The 19,811-nt window shown below is 42.2% G+C and overlaps 1 long non-coding RNA gene and 1 other non-coding gene across 2 annotated transcripts; both read right to left on the bottom strand.

Moving 5' to 3' along the window:
• Positions 1-264: 264 nt before the first annotated feature.
• LOC130709584 (small nucleolar RNA R71) lies at positions 265-371 on the bottom strand. The gene has a single exon (XR_009010062.1). It is a non-coding gene; the product is annotated as a small nucleolar RNA R71 (small nucleolar RNA).
• A 15,844-nt stretch (positions 372-16,215) lies between these two features.
• LOC130748966 (uncharacterized) lies at positions 16,216-18,731 on the bottom strand. Its single transcript, XR_009022808.1, has 4 exons — positions 18,596-18,731; positions 17,045-17,212; positions 16,554-16,617; positions 16,216-16,472 (listed from the first exon to the last, which is right to left on the bottom strand). It is a non-coding gene; the product is annotated as an uncharacterized LOC130748966 (long non-coding RNA).
• Between the last annotated feature and the right edge of the window lie 1,080 nt (positions 18,732-19,811).

Genomic DNA, 19,811 nt, shown 5'->3' with positions numbered 1-19,811 from the left:
TTCATCAACTTGGTGAGCCAAAACCAATATGGTGGAGGTACTTTGGAAGATCCACATGCTCACATGGAGAGGTTCATCCGGAATTGCAACACTTACCGTGTGAACAATGTTCCGACGGATGCAATTAGGTTGAGCTTGTTTCCATTTTCTTTGAAGGATGCAGCGGAGGAATGGCTGAATTCACAACCTCAAGGGAGTATCACTACTTGGGAAGACCTAGCAGAAAAATTCACAACAAGGTTCTTCCCAAGAGCTCTTTTGAGGAAGCTGAAAAAAGACATTATGAATTTTGTGCAAACCACTGAGGAAAATCTCTATAAAGCTTGGGAGCGCTTCAAGAAGCTATTGAGGAAATGTCCTCAACACAATCTCACCCAAGCTGAATTGGTTGCAACATTTTATGATGGTCTACAATACTCTTGGAGGTTTGGCCTAGATGCGGCTTCAAATGGGGAGTTCGATGCTCTTCCCCCACGAGCGGGGTATGACTTAATAGAAAAGATGGCAGCGAGAGCCATGAACTCTGAAAATGATCGCCAAACTCGAAGGACTAAGTTTGAAGTGGAAGCTTACGACAAGCTCTTGGCCTCCAATAAGCAAATCTCCGAACAAATGGCGGAGATTCAAAATCATATAAAGGCGACCAATTTGGTCGGTGCTACAGTAGCCAAAGTGGAATGTGTGGCTATTGGAGGGCCTCATGTTAGTAAATTTTGTACCATGAATAATCAAGGTTTCCGAGGTCAAAGCTCTGGACTATCTCAACAAGTCCAAGAGCTAGTTGGTGAAAATGATGGTGGCAAGAAGAGTTTGGAGGAGTTGGTTGAGACTTTCATCAACCGCATGAAGAACAACTACAAGAGCCAAGAGGTGGCTATAAAGAACTTGGAAAGTCAAATTGGCTAGCTGGTCAAGCAAATGGCCGAGATACCTCAAGGTAAGTTTTCTCCCGATTCGTTAATTTTTTCTAAACAAGAGAATTTTGTTGTTTTTACCACTAGGAGTGGGAGAGTGTTACACGAGTCAAAGAAACAAGATGAGGGAGAGAAAAATGAGAAAGTACAGGAAGAATATAAGGGTGCTACGGAGAAGTGAGTGAGTGAACCTGTGAAAGCTAGAGTTGTGAGCACTCCTTCTCCTGAACATAGTAAGATTCCATTCCCCAAGGCTTTGGTCAAGAAAAATCTGGATAAACAGTTTTCTAAGTTTTTGGAAGTTTTTAAGAAACTCCACATCAATATTCCTTTTTTCTGAAGCCTTGGAGCAAATGCCTATCTATGCTAAGTTCATGAAGGACATTTTAAATAAGAGGAGGAAGTTGAGTGAGGTTGATGAAACTATTATGATGACCGAGGAGTGTAGTGCCATTTTGCAAAGGAAAATGCCTAAGTAGAGAAGGGATCCTGGGAGTTTCACTATCCCAGTGGAGATTGAGGGGTTAACTGTTGTTGAAGCCTTGTGTGATTTGGGAGCGAGCATCAACTTGATGCCGCTTAGCATGTTTAGAAGGCTGAACTTAGGAGAGGTCACCCCGACCATGCTTTCCTTACAAATGGCGGACCGATCCCTTAAAACACCTTATGGGATCATTGACGATGTTATGGTGAAGGTGGATAAGTATGTGTTCCCTGTGGACTTTGTGGTGCTGGACATGGAAGAGGATGCAAAGATTCCTCTCATTCTAGGCCGACCCTTCTTAGCCACTGGTAGGGCTAAAATTGATGTTGATAAGGGTCAGCTCATTCTCAGAGTTGGTGAGGACAAGGTAAGATTTTCGGTTTTCAATTCTAATTTGCAAACTAACATTAATGATGGTTTTGTTTGTGATATGATCAAAAGTTTGTCCAGGTCTTCAAGGGAGACCCCCAAGGTAAGTGAAAAAGATGTTGGGCTTAATCAAGCTCTCATCAAGCTTGTTAGTGAAAACAAGTATGGGGGGTCTAAAGATGAGAATTTCCAAGACCACATGGCTCGATTCACTCAAGCTAGTCACCTTGTAAAGATGGAAGGTGTGACTAGTGATGAGCTCAAGATTAAGCTCTTCCCTCACTCCTTGAAAGGGGGAGCAAGGATTTGGTACGATGGTTTAGAGGATACCCTATCTTGGGAGGAGATGTTCCAAAAGTTTTGTGCAAGGTTCCTACCTTGTACATATGGAAGAAAGATTGATGGTAAGGAATTTCCTTCCTAACATCAAAGGAAGGAGAGTCCACCTAGGACTATAACTTAGGGCTGCTTGGGAGACAACCCAAGTCTTGTGTTAGTTTGCTTGTTTGTTTGTTGCATTTTGCAGGAAATGAGAGCCTGAATTATGGAGAAGGAGGTGTATCTAAGGCCTCCATGGTAATTGGTAAAGGAGGTATACTATTTCCCTTAGTTTAGCTCATGCATTCTTGCATATTTTTCCTTTGTAGCTTTCATTTTCTATTTGGTCATGCATTGTTTAGTTAGAGTCTTTTTTTTTTTGGGTATTTACTTCCCTATACTCACATGCTTTAGCTATAGTTTTGCTTCCCTACTTGTGCTGTTTTGAAAATGTTTTTTTTTTGTGAATACTTGTGTTTTGTTTTTGGGGATGAGTGAATACATGTTGGGGAAGGAAGGAGGAGACTTCGGTCTTCCGAGTGTTTCTTGAGAAAGGAGTCGAGGTGAGTCCATTAAGGGTCTATCTTTGACCCTTCACCATAAAATGTCCCTGGAGGATCCTGACTCACTTGCAATTCTTGGTTCTGCGTTGATTTCGCTCATAGCATGCTTAGTGATTCTTGCTTTATTCTTGAGACTTGTAGGATTTCTTGAGATTCTGAATTCGTTGTTTGAACATTGTCTTTAGTTGTCCCATTTGAGCCTTATTAGAGAATTTGTTGTAGCCGAGTTTTTGGGACGGATGTTTGGTTGGAATATTGGGGAGTGATGGTCCTTGTTGTGTTGTATGGAGCTGGAAAAATGAGAAATAGTCTCTTGCCCCAAAAAGAAAAAAAATCAGTGAAAAAAAGGGAAGAAAAAGAACTCCTAACCAAAAGTTGGAGTTGGGAAAAAAGAGAAAAAAAAAAGTTTGAAAAGGTGGGTGCAAGAGACTTGTGCAAAAAAAAAAAGTGTGTTGTAAGCTCCGGGGTTATTAGAAGAGGACCACACTCAATGTGTTTGAAAGCCTAGAATTCCCTTAGGGACCAACCACCATCATGTTTTGCCAAGCCATTGTTTCAACCCTTTTAAAAGTCTCTTTGAATATTTGCATGCTTAATCTTTGTTGCTATTGAGTGAACGACATTCAGGAACTATGAACTTGCTTGTGTGCTCAGTGCACTAAATTAACATCTCATCCTAGGATTCTTAGTTCTATTTGTTTCTTATGAATAGACTCTACACTCTTCACTTTTCGAAAGATGCATGAGGTAGGTTGTCGGGTCCTTCTCTTGGAACTAGCTGTGATTCCTTTATCCCCCTGTTTTTGTGAAGTATCCCTTGTTGAGAGCACTTGTTTGGGAGTATTTCTTGCGCTTGAGGGCAAGCGAGTGTTATTTACGCTCGAGGACGAGCTACCGTTGAGTATAGTGGTGTGATGACCCTATTTTACTCGTGTTTTTTGGGTCATTTCTTTGATAGTTTTGAGTCTTTTTGTTGAGTATCATGTAGTGTTTCATGCATTCTCATGCATTTTTATCTTTTCTTTAGTCTTTATTTTGTTTTGGTAATTTAGTAGTTTTATAGGTAGTTTTCTTGCATTTTAAGTAAAGTTTAGGACTTGCATGGTTTTATTGTGTTAATTAAAGGATCTCTTGTGCTAATAAGCTCTTTGAACTTCTAGAATTTTCCTTGGCTTGTTGGTTAAGGTTGCAGATCAGAAACTGAAGAAGAAAGAAGGCCAATAAGCATGGAATTGATGGAGACTTAAAGATGATTGAAAAGAGGAGTTTCAGAAGCCAAAAAGCCCTTTTCATGCGAGCTTAAGCGCCTAGGCGCTGGGAATGGGCGCCTAGGCGCCAATTGGGTCCAGAGAGCATGTTTTTGCATGCAATTGGCACTCAGGCACTCTGAATTGGCGCCTGAGCGCCCAGTCTCGTCTGTTTTGCCTATAAAATGATTTTTAGACATTTCTCTTGGTACCTTTCGACATTTTATCATTTTTTCATAAGTTAGAAGAGAGAGTTTGAGTTCTGGAGCTTTGGGAGCTTTCCCTAGACCTTATGTTCCAGGTTTTAACTTTATTTTCTAGCATGGATTTCTTAGCCATGTTTGGGAAAGAGAGGATGAGACTTCGATCTTCTAAGTGTTGTCTTGAGGATAGAGTTGATGTGAGTCCACAAGGGTCCATCTTTGACCCTTCACTATATAATCTCCCTGGATGATCCTGACTCACTTGCACTTCTTGGTTCTGTGTTGAATTCATTCTTTGCATACTCTGGGAGAATCGCATTCTTGAGACTTGTAGGTTTTATTGGACTTCATAACTTGTAGGTTTTATTGGACTTCATAGCTTGTTTGGTTGGAAAAATGGGGAGTTGTGGTCTTTAAATTGTTTTGGAGCTAGGTAAAGTTTGAAATGTCTCTTGCCCCCAAAAAAAAAAAACAGAAGATGAAAAAGAAAAGAAAAAACTCCTAATCAAGTTGGAGTTAAAAAAAAAGAAAAACAAAAGAAAGTTGAAAAAGGGGGTCAAGAGACTTGCGCTAGAAAAGTTTGTTGTTGAAAGCTCCGGGGTTTCTAATAAGACCACACTCAAATTTTGTGCAGCCCTAGTCTTCCTCTAGGGACCACCTGCCTTGTGCTTTACCTAGCCAACACTGCAACCCTTTTGAAGTCTCATTGAATAATGCATTGTCAACTTTAGTTGCTATTGAGTGAATGATTCCCAGAACCTATGAACTTGCTTGTGTGCTCAGTGCACTAAACAATTGTCTCATGCTAGGATGTTAGTTCTAAATGCTTCTCATGGTGGACTCTAATTCTTCTTTATCTAAGGGTAGCATGAAGTTGATTGTTGTATCTTTCTCTTGGAACTAGCTGTAGTCACTTGATCCCCCTGTTTTCTGAAGTTGTGTATCCCTCTTTTGGCATGTGTGTTAGGAGTAATTCTTTGAGCTTGAGGGCAAGCTGATCGTAGTGACGCTCGAGGGCGAGCTGTCGTTGAGCATAGTGGTGTGATGACCCTAGTTTAGTGGTGTTTCTAGGGTCATTCCTTTGTTAGTTTTGAGTCATTTTATTGAGTCTCATGTAGTGTTTCATGCATTGTCATGCATTTTTACCTTTGTTTGAGTTTTTATTTTGTTTTCGTAAATTTGTAGTTTTATAGGGACCTTTATTGTATTTTAAGTAAGTTTAGGAATTGCATTTGTTTTTGCTTTAAGTATAAGGACTTGTGTGCTTTTAATCACTTGATCTTCTAGTTGTTTCTTCCTTAGCTTGGCCATCAAGTGTGCAACTGAAACTGATGAAGAGGTAGGGGCAAATGGCATAAAAGATTTATTAATGCATTGAAAGGGGGGTTACAAGAAGATTAAAAGACTTTCAGGGCAGAGGCTAGCGCTCCAGCGTCCTAGGCTGGCACTCCAGCGCCAGCCCTCCAGAAGCGTTGTGGTTGTTTCTGCCACTTGGGCGCTCAGGCGTCCCAGGGCAGCGCTTGAGCGCCCCGGTGCGACCAGATTGCCTATAAATTGAGTTTTTGTCATTTCTTTTGGACCTTTTGTCATTTTATCATATTTCAATAAGTTAGAAGAGAGGGTTTGAGTTCTGGAGCTTGATGAACTTTTTCTAGGCCTTATGTTCCAGGTTTTATCTTCATCTTCTTGTATGGATTCCATAGCCATGCTTGGCTAAAAACCCCTTTGTTTTGGGTTCTTTGTAAGACTTTGGATGTTTTATCTTTTAATTCCTTTCATATTCGTAATGTTCTGAGTAAACCCTTGAATCTCACTTCTATGCTTAATCTTTCAAGCTTGAATGCATGCTAGCTTCTTACTTTTCTATAATCATAACGATAGTTTGCTATAGAATTGGGACTTGTTGTGAGATTACTCCTTCTATACTTGCTGCTAGGAATAGAGGAAGAGTTGGAGTTGGTTGGCCTGAATTGTATGCTTATTGCTTCTATCAAATGCTTAGGTTATCAAGGAATTGAACCTATCTTTTGGATAGAAAGGGTTTTCTTTAAGAGGCATCGATAGATGACTATCTAGGCTATAACTTCAAGGAGCGACTCAGGATTTATTGGATAGGAAGGTTTGCTAAAACTGAATTAGTTGAACAAGAACCCAAGGCAATCTCATTTCTGAATTTCGATCACTTTACTACTTGTTCATTATCTGTTACATAATCAAAGAAACAACCAATTTTAAAAACTGAATTTTACTCGCTTTTTAACCTTGAACTTGACTCTTAAACTGAATTCACATTCCAATTCCCTATGGTTCGATAATTTAAAACCCGGAGATATATGTGCACTTGCAGATTGACCAACAGTCCCTCCGCCAGCTCGCCCCAAAGTAGCGCGTGTCCTCGCCTATCTTACCTTTTCCCTTGTTGCGCTTAGTTGCCCTTGGTTTAACAATTGTCGCCCCCACGGCAACCCGGGCTCATTTTCCCTACCTTCCGCTCGCTACCCCTGCGTTGAAAACCCTGTTGCTCTGTCATTTGCTCCGCTTCCCCCTTGTCCTTTCTTACTTTCCGGCCCGTCCCCAAAAAAGTTGGCCTCCTGAATCTAGGCGTTCTCCAGAACGCCGCGTCCTTCTGACTCCAACTGAAGACGTCAAAATTGTCCTCTACCAGCTTTTCCAGGCGCCTTTCCTTATTGGTCGTGAGCCTGGGTTCGATTGCGAGCACGCCTCTGCTGAACTTATACTGCTCCAAACCTGCTATTACATTCGCCCAGCGCTCTTCCGCTTGTGCATCTGTGAAATGTCCGTCCCTTCTTGTCCTGTCCTCTGGCCTTCTTTGACCTTGGTTGTTCCTCAGCCTTTCTATCTTCCGATCGATCATCTGCTCTAGCCTTCCTGGTCCGTCCTCCCCCTGATCCTGCACGCCCTAACCATCTTGTTCGCCCCCCAAAAGCTCAATCTCGTGGCACCTGTGTCCCTCACCGACCCCCTTTTTTCCATATAAACTAAGACAGTTGTTATAACACTCCCTTGCTCTCCTCTGATCAACTGCGATTTTTCCCACCTTCCCACAGATCAGAGGGTACTTCACCGCCAGGTGAGCCGTCGAAATCACCGCGCAAAGACGGTTAAGCGTGTTCCGTCCAATAATGACGTTGTAGGATGCCACGACCTGCAATACCAAGTACCATACCCACAGAAGCTTGGCGTTTTCATCAACACCAAAAACCGTATCGAAATCCATGTAACCGCGCACCCAAACCTGTTCTCCTGAAAAACCTACCAAAGTCCCAGTATATGGCATCAAGTCCTTGTCTGTCAAACTCAGCTGATCAAATGCATCACCGTAGATAATGTCCGCAGAACTTCCCTGGTCTAAAAGAACCCTTCGCACATTGAAGCTGTTGATTCTTACCATTACCACCACCGGATCATCCATATGCGTCTTGAATCCCTCAAAATCTGCTGATGATATCACGATATCTGGGTGATGGAAACCACATGGGGCTTCATACTCTCGTACTGACGTCACCGCCCTTACATGCCTTCGTCTCGCCGAAGCTGTGTTGCCACCTCCACCAAAACCCCCAGCGATCGTGTTTATCGTCCCGGCTGGTGGCTCGAGATCTTTGTTGAAGGTCTCTTCCGCCCCCTTCTTCCTTGTTGCCAGTGTTTCTTTCTTGTCAGAAGTCGGTGTATGACGGCGATCATCCCGCCAGCGATCATCTTGCTAGCGGTCCCCTTTGTATTGATTCCCCTGTTGTCGTTCGCCACGCAACGGTCACCACGGTCGTTTAACTGCGAGTGTCCCGCCCGAATTAACCTTTCAATCTCGTTCTTTAAAGTGAAACAGTCTCCGGTGTCGTGACCCGCCGAGCAGTGGTACTCGAACCACTTTATTTTGTCCATCGCCACTCGAGGTGGGTCGGTCTCCTTCTCGCCCGTCTCGACCGCATGCGTCGCCTTGACCTCTCAAAGTAATTCTGTTAAATGCGCGTTTAGACTCTTCCCCGACTCCTCACGCCGGCGGGAGTCGGTCTGATGCCACGGGCGACGGCGCTCGAAGCTTTCCTTCGCAGTCCTTTCCCCTGACTTTACTCGGTTTTCCTTCCGACGATGCATCTCTCTGATCGCCCTCTTTTTCCGTTTTTGCACGTTTTCGTTTGAAAGCACCATCCTCCTCGTCCAGAATGTAAGTGTTTGCCCGCGTACGGATCTTCGCCATCGACCAAGCTGGCTTTCGGCTCAGCTTACAGTTTAACTTTCCTGGTTGTAACCCGTTCTTGAAAGTACGCGCACAAGCGTGCGGTTCTGACTCCTCAATTTTAACAGACGCTGCGCTGAATCGTTTCACGTATTGATTTAGAGTCTCCCCGTCCGACTGGCGCACGTTGTATAAGTCCTGTATCGTAACTTGCTTGCTTTTCCTCGCGGAAAACTGAACAAGGAATTTTGACGAGAAATCGCGAAAGTTCGTGATAGATCCGCGAGGCAAGGTCGTGAACCACGCCATCGCTGTGCCTTTAAAAGTTGACGGGAACATTCTACATTTCACCGCGTCAGAAGCTGCACTTATCACCATCTTCGTGTTGAAATACAGCATGCGCTCCTTGGGATCGGCCTTGCCACTATATGCTTCCAGAACGAGGTTCTTCATGTTATCTGGAATAACCACCTCCCTTACCGCTGCTGAGAATGACTCAAATTCCGCCACGGCCTCGCCTTCCCGCTCTCCTCTGTCTTGTTGCTCGACACGATAATACTCCAACTGCTTCTGTAAGTAATCTTCCGCTGCCGAATGTCATCGACACTTCGAATCAGACGTTGCCAATCTCGACCGGTTATCGGAGCTTGTAGCGGCGGCGTTTCTCCCCGTGAGGCTCCTGGCGAGTGTGTTGGTGACCTCTGTTGCTCCTGTGAGGACGGCGGAGAAGGCAAAGGAGGTGTTGGAGAAGGAGGAGGTGGAGGTGGTGGAGGTGGAGGAGGAGTCAATCGCTCGGACTCGTCGCGGCGGACCTGTTCCCGCTGTGGCCCGCCTCTTACGCGACGCGGTGGAGAACCGCGCCGCTGCTCCTGCTTTTCCTCGCGTCTCCGGCGACGTGTCTCCATCAGACTTCACAAGCGAACTAAGAATTACACCAACATTCCAGAAAACCGAAGTGAATTGGACGAAAAATTGAACTTCTCTCAACCAAATCACAATCCACGTAGTCCGGGAATCGAAGTCTACCGTTCCCCACAGACGGCGCCAAATGTTTTATCCAAGAACATAGAGATGAGGTACGATACCCATGGTGAGAGGATCGTGAAGTGAGAATCTAGAGAGAGTGAGAGCGTAACCACTTAGAGAGAGAATGTAACTGAATTTCAAGTTGTTATTCCTCAAAGGAGCCAAGAGTCCCTTACAATTGGTAACCGCTCCCTATTTATAGATTCGAGGATTGGGCTTGGCGCCCTTAACTTCTTCTAATGGGCCAGTTGGGCCTTTAGGGAGCAGGCCCAACTCCCTGGCTCGTGCGTCGCCCCAGGCTGGCGCGCCTGTCCAAAGACGAAGCTTTTCAGCTCATTAGAGCAAGCTTTTGGGCACACATGTAAAGGAGCCACTGTGCTGAAGAATACAAAGCCCACTACTTCAAAAGTCGATGATACACTCTACTGAGTAGATATTAATTATCGTCTACTTCAACATGGAGAGTTGATTTTCCTAAGAGTCAAATCCTTTGTAACTCTCTCATGTATTAGAACATACAGGATACTCCTAAAGTCAAATCTCATACAAAATACTTTATGATTCATGAACTTAAATGTATATACCATCACTCTTTCTAGAAGAGATTATTTGTAGATGAAATGATATTGAGAAGGCTCGTTTGAGGAGAAGTTCTTTAAACTTGTTGTCAAAGGAGGAGTCCTGATAATACTCAGTAAGGAGGATTCCTACGAATACTCACATTTCCTGAAGAAGAAGCATCCAAAGAATGCTTGTTTTGACTAGAGAGGCAGGGTACAAAGAATACTCATTTTTCCTGGAGAGGCTGGGTCCAAAGAATACTCAAGTTGCCTGAAGAGGCAGGGTCCAAATAATACTTGTATGGAAAAGTCCTTGATACTTGATGGTGAAATCTTGGAGATTCCAAGGACTGGATGTAGCCCTATCGTTCTGGGGGTGAATCGGGATAAAAATGCTAGTGTACTTCGTCTACTTCCCTGCCTATACATTTCCGTTATACCAAATGACTTCAACAAAGATGATGAATCTTTCAATCGTTTGGAAATCCAAGTTTTTGGATGGCACAATTCAAAACCTCATTTCTTGTGCTACTCATATCAACTTTAAAAATAATTCAACTTGAAATTGATGCAAATAGAAACAATAACTAACTTCATAGCATTTACAATATCTTCCTTATGTTTGAAACGTATGAGTAATATTAGGAATGACAGCATTGTATGTTTCACAAAATAATGAAACTTCATCAAGCAAAGAATGTCAACCATCATCCCTTATAACTTGCAACCTTTGCTTTGGCACAATAACTAACTTCATAGCATTTACAATATCTTGATAACTTCTTTGTAATGCTTGAGATAACTCATTAGTAATCCCTAAATGTTCTTCATCAAGTGCAAGATAAAAACAAATTCAAAACATTGCATCAAATTCAACAAAGAACATGCTTCAACTTTTTGGTCTAAACTTATGTCATCTTCCTCAACAATTTCAAGCACATCAATCATTGAAGAGAACAAAGAAATTATACTAATTAAAACACAATAATGTGAGCCCAATCTAGTATCTCCTAGCTTCTTGATCATAATTTCTTGATTCAATCCATGACTACTAGAGATCTCTCCATTGTGCAATGCCCATTTCAGCTTCTCATATTGGCTTTCATGAAGCATATCTCGACGCTTACATGAAGCTCCAACAACATTGCACAAAGTAGCAATTGTACAAAAAAAGAAAGCAATTGCAACATGTTTTTCTGCTACTGCAACACTGTAACAAAAGCTAATTGGAGTTGATGAGCAAAGCAATGAATATAGAATGCACAACTATTCTATTTTAATATCAAACTTTTGAGACCATTATATTCACCTTGCATATTACTTGCTCCATCACATCCTTGTCCACGTAATCTTGACAAGCTCAACCCATGTTTTGCAAATAATGACTCCAAAGCTGATTTTCGTGATAAAGCATTAGTATTTAAAACCTGAACAAAACCAAGAAGACGATCTATAACTTGTCATTTCTTGTTCACATAAGGCAAAGCCACAACCATTTGTTCATTAATTGAGATATCACGAGATTCATCAATTAAAATCACAAATAAATTATCTCCCAAATCATCAAGTATAACTTTAGTGGTCTCATTAGCAGTGGCCCTAACAAAATCTTGTTTAATTGCAAGAGCTATTAACTTGATATTACCACGAGCATTCTACAAAACTCGATGAATAATGTCACTATGGATGGAAAGAAAATCTATAAGCTCAAGAAAATTTCCCTTGTTGCTTGAAAGAATTTACTCATTATTACATGAAAAGCTAACCCTTGGCGCAATAAAAACTGAACGCAATCAACTAAAGCAATCAAATGAGTTTGGTAGTCTTCTTTAATTTGGAGAGATTGTTTACACAAATAAACTTCAATATGTTGTGATTGTTTCATTAAATCCTAACAGTTCCTTCAAGCTTGACTACGAGGACTACTTGAATCTCCAACTTGAACATCAAACCTCTCACTCTTTTTCCATTTTGTGAGACCTTTTATTATAAATACATCATCTCCTTCTTTATGTTCTTTAGTATCCGATCTCAAAAGATAACAACATAAGAAAAATGTAGCATCTTCGTTTTGGCTATATTCCGACCAATTTCCATATTTTAGATATCAATCAGGATTGAACCTAGGCAAAGTATTTCCAAATTGATTTTGTTGAAAATTAATCTCTTTTTGGACTGGGCGAGACCTCAGGGTCCCTCGCCCAGGAGCGTTGGCCTAAGGCGAGGAGCGGACCAGGGACTTGGGCCTTCATCCCGGAGGCCCAACTGGCCCATAAGAAGGAATTAGAGGCGCTAAGCCCAACTCCCCCAACTATAAATAGGGGAGGGATACCAATTGTAAAGGACTCTTAGCTCATTTGAGAAATAACAAACTTGAAATTCAGTTACACTCTCTCTCTAAGCGGTTACGCTATCATTCACTCTAGGAATCTCACATCACGTTCCTTACACCTTAGATACTATACCTCATCTCAATGTTCATGAAGGAACATTTGGCGCCGTCTGTGGGGACAATAAACACAATCGCGGGTGGCTTCGGCAGGGGCGGAGACACAGCGTCGGCAAGGCGAAAGCACGTGAGAGCAGTGACATCAGTGCAACAGTATGAAACTCCATGTGGTTTCCAACATCCAGATATTGTGATATCGTCGGCGGATTTCGAAGGGATCAAAACACACAAAGACGATCTCGTTGTTGTAACGATAAGGATTAACAGTTTTAATGTGCGGCCAAGCTCCGCTGACATCATCTACGGCAATGCCTTTGATCAATTGGGGTTGACAGACACTGATTTGATGCCCTACACAGGAACGCTGGTAGGCTTCTCGGGCGAGCAAGTCTGGGTACGCGGATATGTAGATCTGGACACAGTCTTTGGTATCGACGATAACGCCAAGCTACTCCGCGTAAGGTATCTTGTGTTGCAGCTTGTGGCATCCTACAACGTCATGATTGGAAGGAACATTTGGCGCCGTCTATGGGGAACGGTAGATTTTGATTCCCGGACTACGTGGATCGCAATTGGATTTAGAGAAGTTTGATTCTCTGTGTGAATTTTCTTCAGTTTTAAGTTTTTCGCTTGAAGTTCTCCGGTTCACTAACCAAGATCAATGGAGACACGTCGTCAACGACGCGACGAAGATCAGGAGTGGCGGCGCGGTTCGACTCCACGACGCGTGAGAGACAGGCCGCGACACAAGCAAGTTCGCCGTGAAGAAACTGATCAGTTAACTCCTACTCCACCACCACCTCCACCTCCTTCTCCACCGCCTCCGTTACCTTCTCCGCCAACTTCACCGGAGCAGCAGAGATCACCAGCGCACTCACTCAGAGCTTCGAGGGAGGAGACTCCGGCACCTCAGGCAGCGATCTCCGATCAAGAATGGAGGCGCTTGATCTGTAGTGTTGACGATATACGACAACGAAACGATTATTTACATGAACAGCTAGAATATTATCGTTCCGAGCAGCAGGATGAAGGGGAGAGCGAAGCGAAGGCCGTAGCTGAATTCGAGCCCTTCTCAGCGGCAGTGAGGGAGGTCGCTATACTAGATAACATGAAGAATATTGTCCTTGAAACCTATAGCGGGAAAGCTGATCCTAAGGAGCACCAGTTATATTTCAATACAAAGATGGTGATCAGTGCCGCTTCCGACGCTGTGAAGTGCACGATGTTTCCAGCTACGTTCAAAGGCACAGCCATGGCATGGTTTACCACGCTACCCCGAGAGTCCATCACTAATTTCCGTGACTTCTCATCAAAATTCCTTGTCCAGTTTTCCGCCAGTAAAACCAAGCAAGTGACAATCGAGGATCTCTATAACGTCCGCCAATCCGAGGGCGAGACTCTGAAGTAGTACGTAAAACGATTTAGCGCGGCTTCAGCAAAAATTGAGGAGTCAGAGCCTCACGCTTGTGCGCGTGCCTTCAAGAACGGGTTGCAGCCGGGGAAGCTGAATAGCAAGTTGAGCCGCAAGCCGGCTCGGTCTATGGCGGAGATCCGAACGCGAGCAAACACCTACATTCTGGACGAGGAGGATGATGCTTTCAAGCGAAGGCGTGCGAAAAAGGAGAAAGACGGCGAACAGGGGGATGCTTCGCCAGAAGAGAAACGGAGTAAGGAGATAGGAGATGGCAGCAAAAAGCGAGACAGGAAGGTGAGGACAGAAGAGAAGGCTGCGAAGGAGCCATTGTACCCCAAGAGAGAAAATTTTGAGCGCCGCAGACTGTGGCATCAAGCTGACCCTCGCCGGCGAGAAGAGTCAGGGAGGAGTCTAAATGCACATTTGACGGAGTTGCTTCGAGAGGTCAAGGCAACCCACGTGGTTGAGGAAGGCGAGAAAGAGGTGGACCTGCCCCGAGCGGCGTTGGATAAAACGAAGTGGTGCTAGTATCACCGTTCGGCGGGCCACGACACGGGAGATTGCTTTACCCTGAAGAACGAGATTGAGAGGCTCATTCGAGCGGGATGATCGCAGATGAACGACTGTGGCGATAGGCAACCCACGTGGTTGAGGAAGGCGAGAAAGAGGTGGACCTGCCCCGAGCGGCGTTGGATAAAACGAAGTGGTGCTAGTATCACCGTTCGGCGGGCCACGACACGGGAGATTGCTTTACCCTGAAGAACGAGATTGAGAGGCTCATTCGAGCGGGATGATCGCAGATGAACGACTGTGGCGATCTGTGGAATGGAGAACGGCCGCAAGGGAACTGGTATAAAGGAGGCCATGAGCGGGATGAACGCACGCGAGATGACTGCCGACGTACACCAACCGCTGACAAAAAGGGGGCGGAAGAAACACTGGCAACAAGGAAGAAGGGGGCGGAAGAAACCTTTAATAAAGACATTGAGGAGCCAGTTGGGACAATAAACACAATCGCGGGTGGCTTCGGCGGGGACGGAGACACAACGTCGGCAAGGCGAAGGCACGTGAGAGCAGTGACATTAGTTCAACAGTATGAAACTCCATTCAGTTTCCAGCATCCAGATATTGTGATATCGTCGGCAGATTTCGAAGGGATAAAGACACACAAAGACGATCTTGTGGTTGTAATGATAAGGATTAACAGTTTGAATGTGCGGCGGGTTCTTTTTGACAAAGGAAGCTCCGCTGACATCATCTACGGCGATGCCTTTGATCAATTGGGATTGACGGACAAAGATTTGATGCCCTATACAGGAACGCTGGTAGGCTTCTCGGGCGAGCAAGTCTGGGTACGCGGATATGTAGATCTGGACACAGTCTTTGGTATCGACGATAACGCCAAGCTACTTCGCGTAAGGTATCTTGTGTTGCAGGTTGTGGCATCCTACAACTTCATCATTGGAAGGAACACTTTTGGTTGAAAAGAGTCTTTTTGTAGATAATATCCCCTTTTTTTGACAAGCACTAGGTGTACTTCAAACCATAGAGTACAAGATAAGATAGATTAAGGGAGAATAAGGAGAAAAAACCTCAACAAAAGAGTTGCAGAAACATAAAAACAAAAATAAAGCAATATTACAAGGGGCAGAGAGCAAAACGTTGGTTCCAAGAAGTAATAAACATCAACCAAGGAAAAAGTGGCCTATGTGATAAGATCCACTTCCAATAAGCCCTTCGATCACAACCATCTCACTACACCAAAAATGGCCTTTTACAGCGGTTAAAAATGACCTTTTACAGCGGTTTTCTGCAGTCCAGAACCGTTGTAGATCTCGCCGCTGTAAAAGCCTTAACAGCGGTTCGAACCGTTGTAAAAGGTCCATTATTTACAACGGTTGATTTAATAAAACTGCTGTAAATACATACCTACAACAGTTGTTCTCTAGAATAACCGTTGTACTTGAGTCTTCTTTTACAGTGGTTTCATCCCGTTGACCGCTGTAATTGGTAATATATTACAACGGTTCCGTGGTGGGACCGCTGTAATTTGTCTTTTTTTTTTTGGTTGAATTAATTACCGCTCCTGTTCAGCCAAAAGATCAACATTTTTTTGTTTTTGAAAAGAAGATATATTGATCATAATTTAACCGAAAGGGTACACATTTCAAAAGTTATGAAACACTGCAAAATCAATACACATCACCAAGCTAAAACAAGGTATAGCACAGTAACATAAGCTAAAACAAGGTATAGCATATAAGCACAGTAACATCTCATGTAAACAGAACCTCTGTTCTTATAGCAAGCATATGGACAGTAATTCCATGACAGCAAAAAAAAACTCCCATAAATGAGTTTCTGCAATAGAAATGTGCCTTGAGTCTCCAAATCATAAGGACTCTCTTTCCATTTGAGTCTTCCAAACAAAAAAGATCAACATTTTCTACACACAGGATATCAACTCTGCCATAAAATAAACATTTTCTGAACTTCAGCATATAAAAACCAATATATCTAATATCAAAAGCTTCATAAATTCGAAGCAATTTCTAAAGTGCATAGTATCTCAACCACGGCCTTAACTTCATCTATCACCATCTCATAGATAATTATCCAATAGATTAAATACTAAAAACAATTGTAAAAAACATAAGCGGCCCACTCATCTTTAACTTCACGCAATTGCTCTTCATTGTAGGAAACGAACTGACAATCTTCAAAATACTACAAAACAACATAAAAATAGAGTTAAGTTACAATTAGAGCTTTTAAAATCCAATGCGAACGCATATCAAAGTTTCTTACTTTCGTTGGGATCACAAGTTGTTGGTGAGTGATGATACCTTTCATGAACTTCATCACATAATATCTGCAATCAACACTATTAGTCTGACGAAGGCACTACAAAAGCCAAAGAATAAACACTAAATGAATGTTGTAAACTCAGATATCTTTGTTCTATATAGAAAACTTCATGTAAATAAATAGACAAGTTTATAAACAGACACTACTCTATTTTACATTAACTTAGCTACAAGTTATAGGTTGTCAACTATATCACGAGGCAAAGGATACTTAGCAGCTACTATATCACAAAGATTACGAGTACTTACAGATTAGTGCGACAGTTTTGCAAACAATGTCTTGTTACAACAAAAGCACTACAAACTTATGACAAATTAGGACAGGTAGCATTCAATCCTAAATACTATAAAATTTCTCCAAATTGTTAGCACTTAGCATCAATACCACTGTATATAAACGTACTAAACGGTAATAACGAGTTAATATTATACCTCAATGATATCCCACAGAATATAATTTTGCTTTGCTTTGGGTACACTCATACCAGAAGTTGACCGATGAACCTTCAGACTGAAAAAGCATCAATACCACCCTCGTACTCATTCGACAAACGGTTCGCAAACATCCATTTTCGATCCATATTATCCCAATCTACCAAACTAATTATGAACAACAATTAACAAAAAAAGTTAGACGAAAACATGAAAGATAAGGCATAAAAAAAAGTTAGACGAAAGCATGAAACAATATTAAAGCTGGATGTGGTTGTCACTTCCATCTGAAATGAAATTTTTTACTGCATAAACTACTCCCTCCTCCATCCAGTCCGTGGTTTTGCCATTTACCCCTATGCTAGTGTAACTTTCCCCCATGTGCTTGTTGTTGGTCTATATGTGAGCTTGTTTTCCTCCATCCTTTTGAGTTTTTACTCTCGTTCCCTACTGTTCTGTTACCTTGTTTTTTCACTTGGCCTTTGGGTCTGTACAACACATTTTATTGGCACTTCTTGTGCTACCTATACTTATATATATTTGGCTCACCTAAAAAAAAGTACAGCCCCTATTCCAGACCCTTTTCCCCCTCTAAACCAATAAGCAACTAGCAAACATGATCCAAATTCGTTGAGGCGATTATATGGATTTTGGTGAGAGTGAGACATTCTGAATTAATCTCATTTTGCAGCAGGTCTAATTTTGATATTTTCTCCTTATAAATGATGATGGCCAATGTGTTGATCTCTTTATGGTCCAAGGCAAGTTCTGTTCTGTTATGAGAGGATGATTTTGATGTTATATCTAATCCTTGTCTAGCTGCCTCGGTTTTATAGTGGAGTTATGATGCTATGAGTTGTAGACTTATCCTACTTGACTGATGCCAAGTGAGCTTTGATATGCAAAGCTTCCTCTGTCTAAGATTGCTAAGGTTATTGGATGCTAATCTTAAGAAAATCATGTTCACTGCTGATTGCTTTTCATTGTCCTAGTCTTTTGTCTCTTGCTTAGCTACTTCTAGTTTCTTGCAGCTTTGCTTTATGTACTTGTTTTATGTATTATCTTGCTTTCTGTTTTCTGTTTCTGTTATGAACTATCTAAAACTCACAAGGGAGAGTTTTTGTTCTCTTGACCTTTATTTTAATCTATGATATGTTTCTCTTTTCAAAAAAAAAATGCCCCCCACATAGAAGACTTCAGTGAATGATTAGAGGGCAAAATTGAAGCTACCTAATTGATATTCAAGCATAAACTATGGAGAAAATTTCAGGAAATTTTTTTTTTGGCAGCTCATCCTCCACATAATTGCAACAAAGACCTCACTCTGTAAGCATATACAATGAACAAATACAGCTTGAAAAGCACACCCTTTTGTTGCTTCCCTTAAAAAATCACAAAAACTGGGATTAACACATTGGTTTTAATTTTAAACTCTTTTTTTCGTTTCCCAAACTATGCACCCACCCCATTGGCGAGTGACTATTGATTCATGGTATAGCACTCAATCATAGTAGTGTAAAGATGACCGACCAAAGAAAGAATAGTGTTTACCAAATTAATCTAGAAAACCATATGTTATAATCCCAACTTCTTTGTCATCCAATCTGAAATATTAGCTATCACAAAGTCTGTTCAGGAAATTTAACAGCAGCAAAACCAACTCAAACCCTAGGCTGCAGTTACAAAAATGAAGAACATCATAGCATCAGATCAAAGTATTACCTTATGAGGAAGGGGATAATTGCTTGAGGAGAGGAACAATGGAACGTTGTTAATGAGAACAGGGCAACCAATCGTGCACGAAGCGACCCAAAACAAGAGTGGCAGCGGCGCGGCAGGGACGGAGGCGGAGGCGCCGGCGACAGCGGAAGGGACGGAGGCGGTGGCGGCAAGGACGACGGAGGCAGGAGGTAACGGAAGCTTTGAGAGAAGTAGCAGAGGTCGAGAGTCGTGAGAGGTAGCAGAGGCTGTGAAAGTGTTTAACTGGTAAAAACTAAGGGTTTGCAGTTACAGATGTAATTTTACAAAATCAATTAGGAAAACAATACTTATACTTAAAAATCGAATAAACTGACTAAAAGCGTATTACAGCCCCGGGTTCGAATCTCACTGGGAACATTTTTTAAACACATTATTAAAGAAATCAACTAAAACTAATATTAATACCAAAAATTGTAGAAAGCTATCATAAAAAGAATCGAGCCTAGTGGAAAGACTCTTACCTTTTTACGGAACTTGAATTAATTCAGGATTTTTATTATTTACGTTAATATTTATAGCGGTTAGTTTGATAAACGCTGTAAATAGTGAAACCTATTTTTTACAGCGGTTCAGTATATAAACCGCTATAAAAGCATATTACCCTCCGTTTTTTTGTGTTTACAGCGCCTGCTGAGAAAACCGTTGTTAATAGGCAATGCTTTTACAGCGGTTCCTTATTAAACCGCTATTAAAGCCACTAAACTGCTTCGTGTTTTTATTTTTACAGCGGCTGCCACGTGAACCGCTGTAATAAGAGCGCTGTAAAAGCCTTTTTCTGGTGTAGTGTCTTTTGTCCAAAAGCCAAGGACCAACGTTCACAGTACAACATCAGAGTGTGTTAGTTGCAATAGATGGATAAATTTGCCAATCATAAAGAGAACAAAAAAAGTCCTAGTAGCCAAGTCCAGGATTTTAATTGGACAGTATCAATTACTCTATCCACATCCACAGATCCTTCTTTAAAAATAATTGCATTCCTGTGAGCCCAAAGAGATCAGATAATAGA

This window comes from Lotus japonicus, chromosome 3 (genome assembly GCF_012489685.1).
Source record: "Lotus japonicus ecotype B-129 chromosome 3, LjGifu_v1.2".
Lineage (NCBI taxonomy): Eukaryota > Viridiplantae > Streptophyta > Magnoliopsida > Fabales > Fabaceae > Lotus > Lotus japonicus.
Note: the sequence above shows the minus strand (reverse complement) of the source record. Positions and strands in the feature narration are given on the sequence as shown.